Here is an 18,384-nt window from a genome sequence, read left to right as displayed (position 1 = left end):
AAAACTCAGGTTTGGACAACGTGTCCATTGGGATACAATGGAAGGCGTGTGTGCGATTTTCAAAATTGTTTATCCAGACTCGAAATGGGCGAAATGAATGTCAGCCATTGTTTTAACCAACTCAGTAACCCGGATGAGCTCAGCATGACATTTCGGTATAAGGACACCGAGGTGTTTTACATCTTTCATATTAAATTTTTTTGAGCTGCCATACAGGCTGCCCTCTCAGATCTTTGTAGTACACTGGGCCTGCTTCTGGGCCTTCGTTGATGCCGGGTGAATCTGCTACCTAGCTCATCTGCAGAGCTCTCCGCTGAGCTCCTGACCCATTAGTGACTTACCCCGGGGTAGTGACTGAGTTGGTGTGGAGAGGCAGGATGCGTGCTTTCTCCTAGACACCAAGAGCCCATGAGGACGAAAGCCTTCAGTGCCTTAAACTCTATCCAAAGACGGGGTTAACATTCATTGTACAGATTTTTTCAAACCCGTCCTGTACCAAGCCTCTGGCTTACAGTGCTTCTTAGGAACAATGGCAGGGGAAGGAAGAGGGCCAGGGAGATGGCTCAGCCTCAGAAACCCGAGTCCATTCCCTGAAATGAAATCCACGTGAAAAGCTAGATTTGGTGGCATGGACGTGATCCCAACACTGCTAGGGCAAGATGAGAGACAAGAATCAGCCAATCAGCTGGGAGCATGTAACACGGACACAGAACAAGAGACCACACATCAAGATCGAAGGTAAGAAATGACTTAAAAACGTCTGAGTACTGTGGTGTGCACACATGCACACATATACCGCTTTTTCTAAGAAGAAGGCCAAGGAAGGCAAATGCCTGGTTTTCATCTATAATTACACTGAGAAGTAGTTTTACCCAGTGAGCAGCTTGACCAAAATCTCTGTAGTGCAGAAGTCTGTGCTTGTAGATCTCCTTTTTCTCCTTGGAGAGAGGGAAGAAAGGGGACCAGCATTTCCCGAGTGCTGCTGTGCCAGGCGTTTAAACACACATGCCAGGTCTCCCAGTCTCCCTATCCAGCAAGCATGTTCCCCTCGTTTTGGGGGTGAAGCACCCTAGGAATGTGTCCTCATGATAGGCTGTCTGTGACTGCTGGGTGACTCTTGTAGGCTCCAGTTTCTTCTTGGGTCTCACAAGAATCAAGGTAATTAAAGTAGATTAAATAGAGACATTAGACCCAAAGCCAGCATTCACTGAAGCTGCTGTAGAAAGTGTTTGACAACTAGAAGATCTCAAGTTATGGGAGCACAGTGGAAAATTTCTCTTATCTGGAAGAAAAGGGCCCAGTTTGGGTTTGGACACTAGAAAATCTGGTTTGGAATCTTCTCTCTAACACCTGAGTTGGGCTTGGGAATCGCCCTGCCGCTCTGTTTTTCAGAGTTGTGCGATGCTGCGTCTGACCCTCAGTGGGAGATCAGCAGATAGGAGCTGTAAAGTTTGGTTGGTTGTTTGGTTTTGTTTGTTTTGAGAAAGGGCGTCAGATAGTTCAGACTGGTCTTAAACTGTGCAGCTAAAGATGGCCTTGAACTGCACTGGGGTTGCTGGCCTAGAGCACCATTCTGGGTTTACGTAATGCTAAGCAGAGATTTAGGGCACTGTGCACTCTAGGCGAGCACTATACTGAGCTGCATCCCCAGAAAGCAGCTTCCTGTTGGCCTCAGAAATAACTGTAAATGCAAAGGAAGGCATTTGAAGGGTAGGGAAGTCCGTCTTCAGGAAGAACCCTGGAAGGGGCGGTTGCTAGGAGAGACCTTTCCTCCTCAGAAGCCCACAGCAGTGCTGTGCTCAGGGCTCTGGCTCCTAGTCCTGCACAGAAAGAAGCAAAGATTGGGCAGATGGGTGAGGGTGGTGTGGGTATTGTCAAAGCGACCCAGGAATATTCTTGACTCAGAGAACCCCAGAGAATAAACCAGATGGGCAGGAACCTCCCCCAGCCTGCAATGGAAGGGTGACAGCGTTGGGGGATGGGAGAGGCCACCCTCCGGGACGTGCAGAGCTGCCTGAATGATGCTGAGAGCCCACTGCTGGCCTTTACCAGGCAGGATCCAGGCCCAGGGCCCCTGGCAGCCTTCCCTGCCGGGTGACTTGGCCCGGTGGTGGCCGCCCAGACAATCTTTCTTTATTTTTAATTTAGAAGGATGAAGCAAAAGATGACATAGTCACTGCAAAAATAATAATTTTTCTTTTTTTAAAAGGTGAAAAGAAATCCCGAGACTCCCAAAGGGAGCTCTGAAGCCCTCTCTGTTCCTCGCTGCTTCTGCTCTGCTCAAGCACAGAGATGTGTGACTGTCCTGCTCCTGGTCACGTGGCCGTCTGTACTTCAGTCTAGGTGGGCAGCCCAGACGCTTGCCTTGCTTGGCCCTGAATGACTTAAGTCTGAACTGCGTAGAAAGGGAGAGATTGTCAGAATTCTCTGTGCACACATTAAAGGACATTTTCTACCAGGATACAGTGGCCCTGGGCTGAGGGGACATGAGAGGAGGTAGAGGAGGATGAGGAGGAGGGAGGAGGGAGGAGGGAGGCAAAGATTGGAGAAGAAAGGAGAGAGGTAAGAGAGAAGGAAATGAAAGGAAGAAGGAAGAGAGGAAGGGAGGAAAGGGGAACGATCACGTGATCAGTCAGGAAGGCAGATTGCAATTCAGGGGTCAGGCTGAGCTTTTCTGACAATTCCACTCTTGTGAGAATCAACACGGAGTCCCCACAAGTCTAGCTGGTTCCTCTAGAGGGCAGCACCCGAGTGACCTAAGGGTCCCCCACCAGACCCACCTAGAAGGGCAGCCCAGAGCAGGGAACAGGCCCCACAAATGTTGCCACTGAGCCACTGTCTACTCATCTCTCCATGGACACCTTTCCAATCCTGTGAAGGCCAGATGCCTATGGCACCCAACATGGCCTGTGGCCGCTGGAGACCTAGAAAGGGGTCACACCAAAGGCTCCAGGGCAGATTTGGAAGAAGCCCTGAGGGTCAAGTGTGAGTCACAGGCCTTGGATGGCCACCACCTGCCCATGAAGGTGTCTTGTCCCCACTTCCCATCAAGAGAATGGAAGCAAAGTGCAAACGATTCAAAGGCTTGCTGGTCTGCCTAAGAGTCCATGCTGGCTTGTCCAGAGTGTTGGAGAGGAAAGCTCTGAGGCTCATCCTCTGCCTCCTGAAGGAAGCCTCTGTAGTAAGCCCTGGAAAAATATCATGTTTCACCACTCTGCGTGTGCATCTGATGGGCGAGGAGGCTGGAGGAACCATTCTCATCTGCCTCAGGGTATATTTAATCCTCAGCATGTGCTGGGCCTTTATACTACTATTAGCAAAGGCCATGTGCCTTAAAAGAGCTGCCTCTTTGGCTGGTATCCACGGGAAGTGGCCGAACAGCCCTGTGGCCAGCAGCAGTGACAGAGCTGCCAGATGCTAATCCTACAGCTTAATCTTGATGCTTCAGCTATGACTATTCACCATTTGCTGCAGAACACTCAGTTCTGTCCAGTCTCTGTAAGAGCTGATGACAAAGACTGGAAAATAACGGTGCCATGTGATTAAAACATCTTGTCTGGTCAAGGGCAGAGGGAAACGAGGTTTCATCTCCCATAAGCTTCCTCAGATTCCCCACTCTCGGCAGACTCATACTTAACACCATGATTGGAGTAAAAGTATGTTTTCTATATAAATCCAGTCTTATAACAAACCTTCTATACCTTCTTACTTGACTACAGATGGTCCAGACTTGCCCAACAATATTCAGAAGCTCACAGAGTTCTGTTAAGATAGACACAATAGGCCAGCCAGCAATTGCTGTACTGAGAGGTGGGTGGCAGCTGAGAATGCTGTCTCCCTGTCTGAATCACACTCAACTTTAGCCTCTTACAGAGTTAAATTTGTCACGGGGAAGTAGCCACATCTATACCACATCAGTGATGCACCCTGGGTCGCCTTCATCTTCGAACGACACTTGCACCCTCTGCCTACTGCTCTGTTTCTCGGGTGAGCTCAGCTGCAATGCTACACCGAGCTCCCAAATGATGCTCAGTAACTCCTTGTTGATTTACGGATTGATTCTGTTACTATGGAAGCCATCAGACATGGGTTCACATCTTGGTGAGCCACCGCAACAGACCCATATTGACTAAAATGACTAAGCCCTCAGAATAATCTAGGGCACTGCTTCATTCACTGGTAGCTTAGAGACACTGATATATCTCTGTGTTTATTGGGATGAGATCTTTTTTTTTTTTTTCCCCATGGGAATTTTTTTTATTATTATTAACTTGAGTATTTCTTATATACATTTGAGTGTTATTCCTTTTCGGTTTCAGACAAACATCCCCTCCCCCTCCCTTCCTTATGGGTGTTCCCCTCCCAACCCTCCCCCATTTGCCCTCTCCCCAACAGTCTAGTTCACTAGGGGTTCAGTCTTAGCAGGACCCAGGGCTTCCCCCCTTCCACTGGTGCTCTTACTAGGATATTCATTGCAACCCCTGAGGTCAGAGTCCAGGGTCAGTCCATGTATAGTCTTTGGGTAGTGGCTTAGTCCCTGAAGCTCTGGTTGGTTGGCATTGCTGTAGGGATGAGATCTTTATAGTTCATTTCTTTCCCTCTTTTTTCAGTCCTTTGGCCCAAGATGTCATCCACATTCATCACAGATCATCACTACATCTTCAGCAACATTTCTGACTCAGTTATCTATTCACCTGTTTACTCCCACACTTATACACATAATCATTTCTTCATTAAACAGTGTCTAAACGTTACAATGTCCCAAGGACAGTGTTATCAGGTAGGAATATAAAGATGAACAAAACAGTTATCTCTCCCTCTCCTCCATGTGATAATAAGCAAGAAAACAGCCGTCCACAAGTCATAAATCAGGTCCTCAGCGGACACCACACACTGTCTCCTGCTGCTTTGGTTTTGGAATTTCCAGCACCTGAGCTGTGAAAAATAAATGTTTGCTGGTTAGCAATCTGAACAAAATAGGTAAGCAAACAGATGCAACAAAAGAAAGAAAGAAAAAAAAGAAAGAGAGAAAGAAGCCAACACACAGCAACAAAATATGTGTATGCCAACTGTAGGAGATTCCAAATACCTTCAAGCTTAAACAAACAAACAAAAAACAATTCTAGCCCCTCTACTCCTCTGCCACGAGGTGGCCTGGGTGGAAAAGTGATGCCCTCCCCCCACTCAACTCTTGCCACCTATGCTAGTTGGGAGAGCTGGCCCCAAGGCCATGAGGCAGGAGAGCTAGCCCTGCCCCTCACTGGCTGTAGAACTTAGGAGAGCAGGCCTTGAACCTTGCCTGGACAGCACAGTGGAGATGCACTGAGGCCAAAGGCATGCGTGAGCCAGCCCCAGAGGTGTGACAGAGGGAAAGCTGGCCCAGCCCCTTGCTGGCTGCATCACTTGGGACCGTGGGTACCAGTTCCTTGATTGGGCAGCACAGTGGAGCTGGCTCTGGAGGCATGGGTGTAAGTGAACCAGCCAAGAAGTCATGAGAGCAGGAGAGTTGACCCTGCATTCTGCCAGTGGAGGTGTTGGGTGGCCTGGCTGGAGCCATGCTAGAGACCTCACCTTAGTACTGAGATATGAAAGAGTTGGGAGACCGACCAGCTTTGCCACCACCCAGGCCCAGATCCAGGGCTCTGAGATGGCCCACCCCAACATCTACATCATCTAGGAAGGGATTCGTGAGAGCGCCAGTCCTATTGTTCCAAAGTTGCAGGATCTCCATGACACAGGGCTACAAAGGATAACTGGGAGGAGTCCAAATCAGGGTCTCATATTGATGGTATCATAGAAGCCAGAGTTCTTGAACCAGACCAATGATTCATTGCAATGAACATTTGTAAGTGAAGATGTGTGGACAGAGGGGTGTACTGTGGGGCACACTGTGAGATACGACAGCTTCTACAATTAGATGTTCTCTCTCTCTCTCTCTCTCTCTCTCTCTCTCTCTCTCTCTCTCTCTCTGCTATTTTGGGGGAGGGTTGCAAAGGATAAGAGTGGATATGAGGGGATGGGGAGATGAGTGGGATTGGGGTACATGATGTGAAACTCACAAGGAATCAATAAAAAGTTCTAAAGCATACAATTCTAATCTGATCCTTTTATTTAAACAAAAAAAAGCAAGAAGCTGTTGGGCAAAGAACTAGTCTTTTTCTAGCACCTTGTTTGGTGACCTATATATGTGAGAATATGGCCTGGCCACAAAAGACCAGTGGTTGGAGCCACATTCCAGCCTGTGCACATCATTCTGGTTCTCCAAGGTCCTGTCTTCAAGACTGAATAGTGTGTTTCTGGGGAAATTAAAAGGCAAGGGCCAGATTGATGGTTTAATTAGCCCAGGATCCCATCTTTAAAGAAACACTCCTGGGGTCTGACATTTTTACTTGTGTGAGACAGATAACTGGAACTGACCATAGGGGTCAGCTGATGGCTGGCTGTCATAGGCCCAGAATACATCAGTATAGAAAGCTGAGCCAGCCATATATCTGTGTGATGGGATGGGGCAGTGTGAGTACTAGATTAACTTGCATTCTCTGATCTTCTGCCATCTTCTGAGTGAGCTAAAGTCACTCAGTAGAATGGGGTCTGGTCCAGGTACACTGAGATGATCCATTGACTTAGCCCACATACAGCAGAGAGGCTAAGGCATGAAACCCACTCGTGTTGTAATTCATGTTGCTCCCCCCGTAGTGATAAAAGACACTCCGGTCACAGGTGCTCAACACGAATCTCCTGTGAGTGTTTTCATTATAAGTATTATATACAGAGAAAGATTTAAAAGGCCAGTTTACAACTACCCATGACCATTCATAGCTCTGCAGAATCTGGGAGACCAATGGAGATGCTCTGGTACACCGTGGCAACAACAAAATTTGACACCAAATCTATTGCAGCAAACCAGAGGGACCTTTCCACTGGAGTCACATTGTCTCTAAGGTGGTATAGTTTCGTATCAGCAGAGACACTCTTGTCCTGAAGTGTCTACTACAGTGAAGAAGTGTCCAGCTTCCTCAGCCATGTGTCATGCTGCCCAACAGACTTGCTCCCTCTTGCCTCACCCACATTACCCAGAACTGAGAGGCTAGAAGCAAGGAAACAGGTTACAGATCTAGATTACTTCCCAGAATCCACCAGAAAAAGCCTGATATGGTAGGTGGGACATATTACCTGTATTTTCCCACTCAATAATGTCCCAGCATACTTCACCTTCCCTTCAGTGATGGTTAATCCTGATGGTCAACTGGAGGGAGTATAGAATCAACCAAGAGAGATGCTTCTGGGTGGCTCTGTGCCAACATTTTCAGGAAGGAACCACGGAGGGGAGAAGACCCACCCCCAGACTGGGCCGCACCTCTGGTGGGAAGTGGCCTATAAACAAAGATAATCTGTGCGTCTTGCCCTTGCTTCTTATCGGTGAGTGCGTCTTGCTCTGAGGTGATATTAGACTGCAGCTTCCTCATCCTTCCAGTGCAGACTGAAGGACAGCTGCTCTCTAGGGCTCCTCCAGGCCCTCAGCACCAGGCCGGGACTAGGAAGGCATTCAGCTTTGTGAACTGAGCAGTCACTGGGTTACCACCAGTCTCTCCAGTGTTGAGATAGTTGTTGTTGAACTACCCAGCCCTGTCAGTTGTAAGACATTCTAGTAAATTCCATCTGATAATAGACGGTCATTCTGCTGCTGGTGGCATTCCTAGGCCATCTCCTCAAATGTACCCTGTTGTGCTGAGTGCATCGTAGAGTGGCCAAAGTCAGGGAAATGGTCACAAAATTGAGCATTTCAGAGCCATCAGCCAGAGAGAACCAAATGAGAGGCTTTCTGTACTTTGCTTGGCTTTGTGGGATCAAGGGACACACAAACATAATTTCCTTCCAAGAAAAAACATGCAGTGTGGACTGGGTGTATCCATTAAAAAGGTTGGAGAGAGTCTCAGAATGGTTACTTAGCCGGGATGATTGAGGTGTTCTGCTATTGAAGAGAGTCAGTAAAGAGTGAAAAGAGGGGCTGGGAAGATGGCTGTGTGGTTAAGAGCACCGACTGCCCTTCCAGAGGTCCTGAGTTCAATTCCCAACCACGTGGTGGCTCACAACTGTCTGTAATGGAATCCAATGACCTCTTCTGTTGTGTCTTAAGAGAGCGACAGTGTGGGGTTGGGGATTTAGTTAAGCGGAAGAGCGCTTGCATAGCAAGGACAAAGCCCTGGGTTCGGTCCCCAGCTCCGAAAAAAAGAAAAAAGAAAAGAAAAAAAAGAAAAAAAAAAAAGAGAGCGACAGTGTACTCACATATATTAAACAAGTAAACAAATCTTTAAAAAGGAGGAAAGTATCTCTTTAACTGTGTAGACGTTCACACGACTTCCTAAGAGCACAAAAAATCATTAACAGAAGTAACTCTACCAGAGCAACACAATACCATGACCAATAACACTAAGGATAAGGATGGAGAGCTAGTAGGAATGGACAACAAATGCAGAACAATTGCTCTCAGGCAGCTGGGCAAGTTTCGAGAAAACACAGGTAGATGCGCATGCTCACGTCCCAGATCAGGAAGTAGAAGTAGCCAGGGAGCAGGGCCAGGCTGTGCAACCCCAGGGCTGATCCCCACGGTACAATGTACTTTGGCAACTCTCCTAAACCCTGCCCTTCACATGGAAGGTCACAGAAGTACTGACAGGTGCACAGGCAGGCGGAGCAACACCAGCAGGTGAATGACGTTTGAGCAAAATAAAGGTCCAACAAAGGGTTAAACAAATTCCAGAGCCAATGAATATAAGGCATTATCTTAGCTAGGGTTTCTATTGCTGTGATAAAACACTGTGACCAAAGGCAAATTGAGGAGGAAAGGGTTTGATTTAGGTTTCCAAATCACTGTTCATCACTGAAGGAAGTCAGAATAGGAACTCAGATTCCAGCAGGCCAGGAATCTGGAGACAGCAATTGATGCCCAGGCCTCCTGGCCTACTGTACGCCAGTGCTGCTCACCGGCTTGCTCAGCCAGCATTCTCATAGAACCCAGGACCATGAGCCCAAGGATAGAACCACCCACAATGGGCTGGGTCTACCCCCATCAATCACTAATTAAGAAAATGCCTTACAGGGTTGCCTACAGCCTGATCTTACGGAAGCATTTTCTCAAAGGGCAGTCCCTCCTTTCCGTGACTCTAGCTTGTGTCAAGTCAACATAAAACTAGCCAGGGCAGTCATAAAATGGAAAGGTGCAGTATTTCATTTCAATAAGGCACTTGGTGAGGCAGAAGAGAGAAAGCGAAGATGGGTCATGTGAAAGTATCCAGTCAGAAGAGAAAAAAGAAAAAGGAAAAAGACTGAACACAGTTGCAAGAAGCCTTCAAGAAGGAAGGATGGTCTGTGATCACATGGTGATCCACTGTGGAGGTCTCCGAGGGAGCAGAGAGGAAGCAGGTGCAGAGAATTTACTTAGAGAAATAATGGCCGGGTAGGGAGAGCTGTGAGCGAAAAGTACTGAAAACGAAGAAGACCCAAATGGGCTTCAGGCAGAGAAGATACTGCAGACATGATGACTCATGCCTTTTTATAAGGGGAGAATGTTAACAGCAACACGAGGAAAGGACTCCTCATCAGTCTGTGGACCAGCTAGTCAGCTGACACCTCACAGGTCAGTAGAGGGAGGGTCAGTGACATAGTCAGGGGGCTGAAGGAATCAAAACTCGGACTGACAATGCTGGCCTGACTGAGAACCCCCTACTGGATCTTTCTAAAACAAAAGATCTAAAAACTTCTGCAGACAAACAAAAGGTTGGCGTCAAAGCTCGTTGCAAATCCCAGCGTGTCTCGTTTGGGCACACTGTGTGGTTTCAGGAAGACTGCACTTGGGGCTTACAGCTTGGGAGAGTTAAGGGCATCAAACTCGGGGGATCAGCCCTGATGTTGTGATGCTGGCTCTAGCTCTGGTCCCCTCTCTGCCTCCTGATCTGTGCCACGAGCAGCCTTGTGCCACCTGCCATAGGCCTTCCCCACCACACTGGCTTAGATGCTGCAAATCTGTAGCTAAGTCATTTCTCCTTTAAGTTGTTTCTTGTCAGGAACGTGGTCACAGTGATGAAAACAGAAGCCAGTCCAAGTAAGTCTAAGAGCAAGCTGAGGCTCGCACGAGGGATGTAGGGGGGCATCCAGAGCACCCCGATCATCTATGTGGTCAAAACCAAGTATCCAGCCCCAGTATGCACTGGACAGTTGCCTGGAGAGGCAGCCTTTTCAAATGGCAAGCCAGGAAGGAGGCAGATGTCACCTCTCCATATAGACAATGCCAGCCCAGAAACGGTAACAGCTCAGAAGTCACACAAGGTATTTACACTTACCTCTCTTTTCTTTCCCTTTGAATATAAAAATAGCCCAGCAATTTTTAAATGTCAAAGAGAGGAACACAGAGAGAAGCATCATTCCAAACATGACCTCATGACCACTCTAACTTTTCGACTGAGCTTTCAGACCTGGCCCCTTGGCTCTTTGTTCTGAAGGTTCCTTTATTTTAACTTTATTGTGCAAATGCTGTCCCTAGGATGCTTCGAGAAACTCCTGCAATGCTACCAGAACATTGTCTGAGGTTTATAGAAACTCAGCGTCCCATCTTCTGAGGGAATTCTTACAGCTCGGCAGAGACAGGCTCCAGGCTGGCTCTTCACGTTACCCCTGGAATTGTTTGTATAGCTCTGCTGTGAGTGTGCACATTTCTACAGAGCTAATGATTGCCCTGCCTTACGTTAGCATTTTAACGCACTTTACATTCCAAAGGGGTTATCCACACTTCTGTTCAAGATGAGTGTTGTCAGTTAATCATGTCTCACTTGACAGGTTTGGGATACGTTGGTAGCAACAGGATAACACACAGACTGTAAGGTTCTCTTGAGTTGAGATTATACACGCCCATAAGTGCAGGCCTTCATTTTTTTTTCCATACGTTGCACGGAGCTGAGAAGTGATTTCCCATTTCTCTACTCTGCATCCATTTCTCTCATCTCACAGACTAAAATGATATGAGAAGCATTTCATCCAAGTCTAGATTTATTGAGAATAAATTGAGAAATCCACTACTGTTCGCCCCAATGCTGTGTTTTCCAATACCAGCTTACTGCTAACAGAAAGCTATTTCATAACCCTTGCATGATTCACTTCTGTAGGCCGTCCCTGAACCTTCAGCATAAGCTCAATAAATCAGCAATTCGAGAACAATAGAACAAGCCAAGGCTTGGAGGTACAGTCTGCCCTACTAGCTACTCAGAAGGCTGAGGTAGGAGGATTATAAGTTCAGTAACTTACTGAGACTCTCCCTCAAATAAAAAAAAAAAAAAAAAAAGGTTAAAATGGCCAAATTATATAATTCAGTGGTGGAGTATTTACTTACATGAAGAAGACCCTGAGGTTAGTCCTCAATATCACACATAGATAGATAGATAGATAGATAGACAGACAGACAGACAGATAGAAGGATGGATGGATGGATAGATGGATAGATAGATAGATAGATAGATAGATAGATAGATAGATAGATAGATAGATAGACAGACGGATGGGCGGAAAGACAGACAGACAGATAAAATAATGTGGCGCTGTGTTAGAATGAGTGCCAAGTGGAAAATGAACCCGCTCTAATCTTTACTGCCAGGACTATTTCCTGAGGGTGTTCTGTGCTTCAGGACTATTTCCTGACGGTGTTCTGTGCTTTGCTGTTTCCCTGTTTAGAAACCCAAGAGTCCTTGACTTTCCAATTGCAAAGGGCGTCTAATACTTCTGACAATTAACAGCTGATGCTTAGAGTTCTCAGCACATCGCAAGTACCTTTAGTTTATTTGAGTCTCATCATCCATAAGAGTGAGCATCCATCCACTCATCCTCCAGAGAGAGGTGACCTGGAAGATTGAGTGACATCTCTGTGAAAGGCAGAGGTGAACTCGGGTGCACATGGCCAGAATGTATCCTAGCACAACTCCGGACCAGGCCCTGTGTACACAGCACAGACACAGCAGTGTCTCTTCACCCTCTATTTCCATGTAGCGTGCACTCTGCTCCTTTGTGATTCTCTGTGGCCAATCAGATAAGAGCACAAAGGATGAGGGGGACTTTAAGGCCAAAGCATTGCATTTTTAGTCCGCTCACCAGCTCTTCCTCTCTCAGTAACAGCTCCTAATACTCAGAAGCACCTTCTATTATGAAGGAGTGTAGAGCCTGTGGTGGTGAGACCCCAGTCATAATCCTGTCCAGTTAGCCTCACTTGGTCAAGAACTTAGCAGTGGCGGTCAGCTACAGTCAGCCAGAATATTACAGACGTGCCACAGTTTGACCTTACCTGGAGCTTTCTTTTTTTTCCTTCCATCTTTATAAACTTGGGTATTTCTTATTTACATTTCAAATGTTATTCCCTTTCCTGGTTTCCAGGCCAACATCCCCCTAACGCCTCCCTCTCCCCTTCTATATGAATGTTCCCCTCCCAATCCTCCCCCCATTGCCGCCCCCGCCCCAAGAATCTCATTCACTGGGGGTCCAGCCTGGACAGGACCAAGGGCTTCCCCTTCCACTGGTGCTCTTACTAGGCTATTCATTGCTACTTATGCAGTTGGAGCCCAGAGTTATCCATGTATAGTCTTTGGGTAGTGGCTTAGTCTGGAAGCTCTGATTGGTTGGCATTGTTTTTCATATGGGGTCTCAAGCCCCTTCAGCTCTTTCAGTCATTTCTCTGATTCCTTCAACGGGGGTCCGGTTCTCAGTTCAGTGGTTTAATGATGGCATTCGCTTATGTATTTGCTGTATTTTGGCTGTGTCTCTCAGGAGAGATCTACATCTGGTTCCTGTCAGCCTGCATTTCTTTGCTTCATCCATCTTATCTAGTTTGGTGGCTGTATATGTATGGGCCATATGTGGGGCAGGCTCTGAATGGGCATTCCTTCAGTCTCTGTTCTAAACTTTGCCTCCCTATTTCCTCCCAAGGGTATTTTGGTTCCCCTTTTAAAGGAGGAGTGAAGCATTCGCATTTTGGTCATCCTTGAGTTTCATGTGTTCTGTGCATTTAGGGCAATTTGAGCATTTGGGCTAATATCTACTTATCAATGAGTGCATACCATGTGTGTTTTTCTGTGATTGGGTTACCTCACTCAGGATGATATTTTCCAGTTCCATCCATTTGCCTATGAATTTCATAAAGTTGTTGTTTTTGAAAGCTGAGTAATATTCCTTTGTGTAGATGTACCACATTTTCTGTATCCATTCCTCTATTGAAGGGCATCTGGGTTCTTTCCAGCTTCTGGCTATTATAAATAAGGCTGCTATGAACATAGTGGAGCATGTGTCTTTGTTATATGTTGGGGCATCTTTTGGGTATATGCCCAAGAGAGGTATAGCTGGGTCTTCAGGTAGTTCAAAGTCCAATTTTCTGAGGAACCTCCAGACTGATTTCCAGAATGGTTGTACCAGTCTGCAATCCCACCAACAATGGAGGAGTGTTCCTCTTTCTCTGCATCCTCGCCAGCATCTGCTGTCACCAGAGTTTTTGATCTTAGCCATTCTCACTGGTGTGAGGTGAAATCTCAGGGTTGTTTTGATTTGCATTTCCCTTATGACTAAAGATGTTGAACATTTCTTTAAGTGTTTCTCAGCCATTCGGCATTCCTCAGCTGTGAATTCTTTGTTTAGCTCTGAACTCCATTTTTTAATAGTACCTGGAACTTTCTAAACTTTCTCCACTCACAACCCCACTTCTATCCAAGGACAATAACTCTAAATGATAGATGACTTTAAGGTAAATTCATTCTAAATAATGATTTAGACTATGAGTGACAGAAAGAGTCAACTCTTGACAGCCAATGAGGTTCACTTTCTTTTATCGCCACGTCTGTTCAGCAGTAATTTGATAAGTCCCTCTTTTAGTCAGACTTCTCTATATCTGAGAAAGTGGCCATTGAATGTCCAGACCCCCTCTGGTATTCTTGGAGATGACGGTATCCCTACCCATTAGTCATTAAGGCTATGGCTGACCTTCTTTAACACCCCTTTCTCCACTCCTCCATTGTTGGTGGGATTGCAGACTGGTACAACCATTCTGGAAATCAGTCTGGAGGTTCCTCAGAAAATTGGACATTGAACTGCCTGAGGACCCACCTATACCTCTCTTGGGCATATACCCAAAAGCTGCCCCAACATATAACAAAGACACATGCTCCACTATGTTCATAGCAGCCTTATTTATAATAGCCAGAAGCTGGAAAGAACCCAGATGCCCTTCAACAGAGGAATGGATACAGAAAATGTGGTACATCTATACAATGGAATATTACTCAGCTTTCAAAAACAATGAATTTATGAAATTCATAGGCAAATGGATGGAACTGAAAAATATCATCCTGAGTGAGGTAACCCAATCACAGAAAAACACACATGGTATGCACTCATTGATAAGTGGATATTAGCCCAAATGCTTGAATTGCCCTAGATGCACAGAACACATGAAACTCAAGACGGATGATCAAAATGCGAATGCTTCACTCCTTCTTTAAAAGGGGAACAAGAATACCCTTGGCAGGGAATAGGAAGGCAAAGTTTAAAACAGAGGCAGAAGGAACACCCATTCAGAGCCTGCCCCACATGTTGTCCATACATATACAACCACCCAATTAGACAAGATGGATGAAGCAAAGAAGTGCAGGCTGACAGGAACCAGATGTAGATCTCTCCTGAGAGACACAGACAGAATACGACAAATACATAGGCGAATGCCAGCAGCAAACCACTGAATTGAGAACAGGATCCCCGTTGAAGGAATCAGAGAAAGGACTGGAAGAGCTTGAAGGGGCTTGAGACCCCATATGAACAACAATGCCAAGCAACCAGAGCTTCCAGGGACTAAGCCACTACCCAAAAACTATACATGGACTCACCCTGGGCTCCTACCTCATAGGTAGCAATGAATAGCCTAGTAAGGGCACCAGTGGAAGTGGAAGCCCTTGGTCCTGTCCAGGCTGGACCCCCAGTGAACGAGATTCTTGTGGGGAGGACGGTAATGGGGGAGGATGGGGAGGGGAACATTCATATAGAAGTGGAGGGGGAGGGGTTAGGGGGATGTTGGCCCACAAACTGGGAAAGGGAATAACAATCAAAATGTAAATAAGAAATACTCTAGTTAATAAAGAAAAAAAAAGAATAAATGTATGCAAGCATCAAAAAAAAAACCAAACCAAACCAAACCAAAACAAAACAACAACAACAACAACAAAAACCCCACCCCTTTCTCCCCACTCTAGGAGCCAAAATTCTGCAGTTTCCTTTAGTCTGACCGGGCTTTCATGACCCTTTCTTTCCCCTTCCCTTTTGATGCCTGTGCTACACACAGCTTTTTCTGTGCCCTTATGGCTTTTCTGATTCTATGGACCCTGTTCCCCACTCCTTCATTGTGGATGAGACCTCATTTCCAAGCTCAGTTTTTCACTGTCTTCTGTCAAGCCTTCAGGTCTCATCTGAAAGCCCTGGCACACCCTGACCCTGTCGAGTGTGTTGATGACCTGCTAAATGGCTTGGTCTCATTCAATCATTTCTGAGTCTATGAATGGCAGAGGCTATGAATTGACTACAGGCTGCTGTGACCTTCTCCCATTCCCACGCCTCCATCTATACCCTCTCATTCCCTCTTGGGATGCTTCTTAGAAAACCTCTAGCTTCTCCAGAAATGGCACCTGACCTGAAGGGACTCAAATTTATTTGCTTTTGAAACCAAATCTGGCCTCAATATCCCTTAGCTAGCCAACCCAAACCTAATGGTACCCCAGATCCCAATATTACTCAGAACTTTTACTACTACTATAAGCAATCAGGAAAATGGAAAAGAGATTCCCTACATCCAAATTTTCTCTTATCCAGGCTGCAAGTCCTGCTTGTTTTTTGTCTGATACCCCCTCCAGGATGAATGCGTGAGTGTTCTGCCTTTTGAAATTACTGGTGATAGATCTGTAAGTTTGCTGCTGATGTGGGAGCCAGGAGCTGGACAGAGCAGGTGAGAGAGAAATCCAAGAATAGGTACGCAGTACTCCTGGTGGGCTGGTGTTTCTCAACTCTCTCCTACAGCATCCTCTATATTTAGGGCTCAAAAAAGTGTCTTATCGCTAAGCCCTCTCTAGTCCCAGCTTACTGGACTCAGTTTTTAAAAAATTAGGTTATGGTTTTTTTTTTTTTTTTTTTTTTTGTTTTTTTTTTCTGGAGCTGGGGACGAACCCAGGGCCTTGCGCTTCCTAGGCAAGCGCTCTACCACTGAGCTAAATCCCCAGCCCCTAGGTTATGTTTTAAGATGGGTAATATTAGAGTGTTATTTTATGTTGCTCCACTTCGGTAAAAAAGTTGGTTGTGGAACTGTGTCATGGTTCCCTTCCTCTAGACTCAAGCATAATTGTTCAAAGGTTTCCTCCAAAATCTCCCTCCTATGCCAGGCCGCCAGACTATGTGACAGAAGGGAGAAACAAACAGAAGGCTATTCCCAATGGGGGCTATTGCTACTCGTTTCATACTCTTGGTTTTGGTCTAACCCTGTAAAACTTTTGTTAAGGTGTGAATCATATTTCAAGATTTGTAAGACTATTATGTAAACTTTCTGTACATAAAGATTTGTGAGTATATCAGGTATGGCTAAAAACTGCAACAAAAGGGTTAACATAAAAATCATAACACAGGTTGATAGTTAAAACGTCTATACATAGGTTATCTTAAAGCAACCATGTGGGGTGACACCATTTTGGGCTATAGGCAATTCATGGCTTGCCACAATCTTAGCTGCTGTCCTCTCTCAGGATGGAGACAGCCACAGTTCTAGCAACCATATTTGTTAGGGTTAGAGAGAGTGGATGCCATGTAACCTCACTACATGTGGATTAAAGATGAGCACATGGTGTTTCATCCAAAGCACAACTGCAGCTGAAAGACACTGGGCTACAGAAAGAACTGTGGAATTAAGTCAGTTTTATACCATAAGAATGTGTTAACCTCAGAATGGAAGCCTGGAAAAACTTGGTGTTTGGGATGAAGATTTGTTTATATTTCCACAGGAAATGAAATCTGTGGATACCATCAAAACTGATAAAGATTAGAACTGAGTAGGAGAGGTCTCCAAAAACCTTGACCACTGATCCCAAAAAGCACGTATTACATTGCAAATGTCTTTGTTTATAATTTCCTGCTAAACACGATACGATGGCTTAAAATAGGAGGGAAATTTAGTGAGGATTTTGGTTTCTTTAAAAAACACAAAAATAATATGGAACTATGTTTTTTATTTTAATCCCAGGTGTGGGATATGGGGCTGCTTCAGATTGTCCACAGCAGCTGACTATGCTTTGTCTCATGCTCTGGCAGAGGTGTGATTTTTGCCAACTGTGGATACTTTCTACAATTGTGTGATGTTTGGAATTCTGGGGACTTTTCAGAGGGTATAGAAATTGGAGGGCCTGGAGAGGTGTGGGTTGTTGTTTGTTTCTTGTTTGTTACCATTAGCCATGTTTGTTAAGTAGTTGTGTACAAATAGAAACAATAACAAGGAGAAAGATATCCTGACTATGAAGATTAAACTTGCCCCAAGGAACCTGACACCCCTAATCAAACAGGAAGTGGTTTAACAATAACATTGCCTCCTTTCTGACCCCTGACTTTATTCAGGGTCTTCTTTCCTTCCCTCTCTATCCTTTTCTCTCTCCTATCTAGCGTTAGGGAGTTGAAGGGGTGAAAGAAGAAGGGTGGAAAAGGTGGAAGAAGAACCCACCAAGTAGCCAAAGACAAGTAACAGTTGCTAGTATGAGATCCCAAGTAACAGTTGCTAGTATGAGATCCCGAGTAACAGTTGCTAGTATGAGATCCTGAGTAACAGTTGCTAGTATGAATCCTGAGTAACAGTTGCTAGTATGAGATCTCTCCAGGTCTGTGTTTGTTTGTCACACTTAATGCTGTGATCTTTCCTCTTAGCACCACTTTCATCAGATCCCATCAGTCTGGGTAAGTTGTGTCTTCATTTTCATTGAGTTCTACAAAGTCTGAGGTGGCCATGAGGCTGGGAATGGCATATGTGTGCTTTACTGATGAGACTCCACATGGCAAAGCCCATGCAAACCCCTTCCCACTTGGCAAGGACCTGGGGTGGAATTTTGGTGGCCTCTGCACTTATTACCTAAGTCGACTCTCCTAGCTCTCATAGACTGTTTTTACTCATAATGCACTTAGTTTCACTTTCTTGGTCATGGGCAAGACTGGGATCACACAGGCTGAAAGCCCAGTGGATGATTCTGTTTTTCTCAAAACTCTTTTGAGAGGTAAAACCCTCTTCTCCTCTCTCTACCTCTATTGATCCTCTAGATGTGACCATTAATCCTGGGTATTTTGGGA

Source organism: Rattus rattus, chromosome 8 (genome assembly GCF_011064425.1).
Source record: "Rattus rattus isolate New Zealand chromosome 8, Rrattus_CSIRO_v1, whole genome shotgun sequence".
Lineage (NCBI taxonomy): Eukaryota > Metazoa > Chordata > Mammalia > Rodentia > Muridae > Rattus > Rattus rattus.
This window is presented reverse-complemented; position numbering follows the sequence as displayed.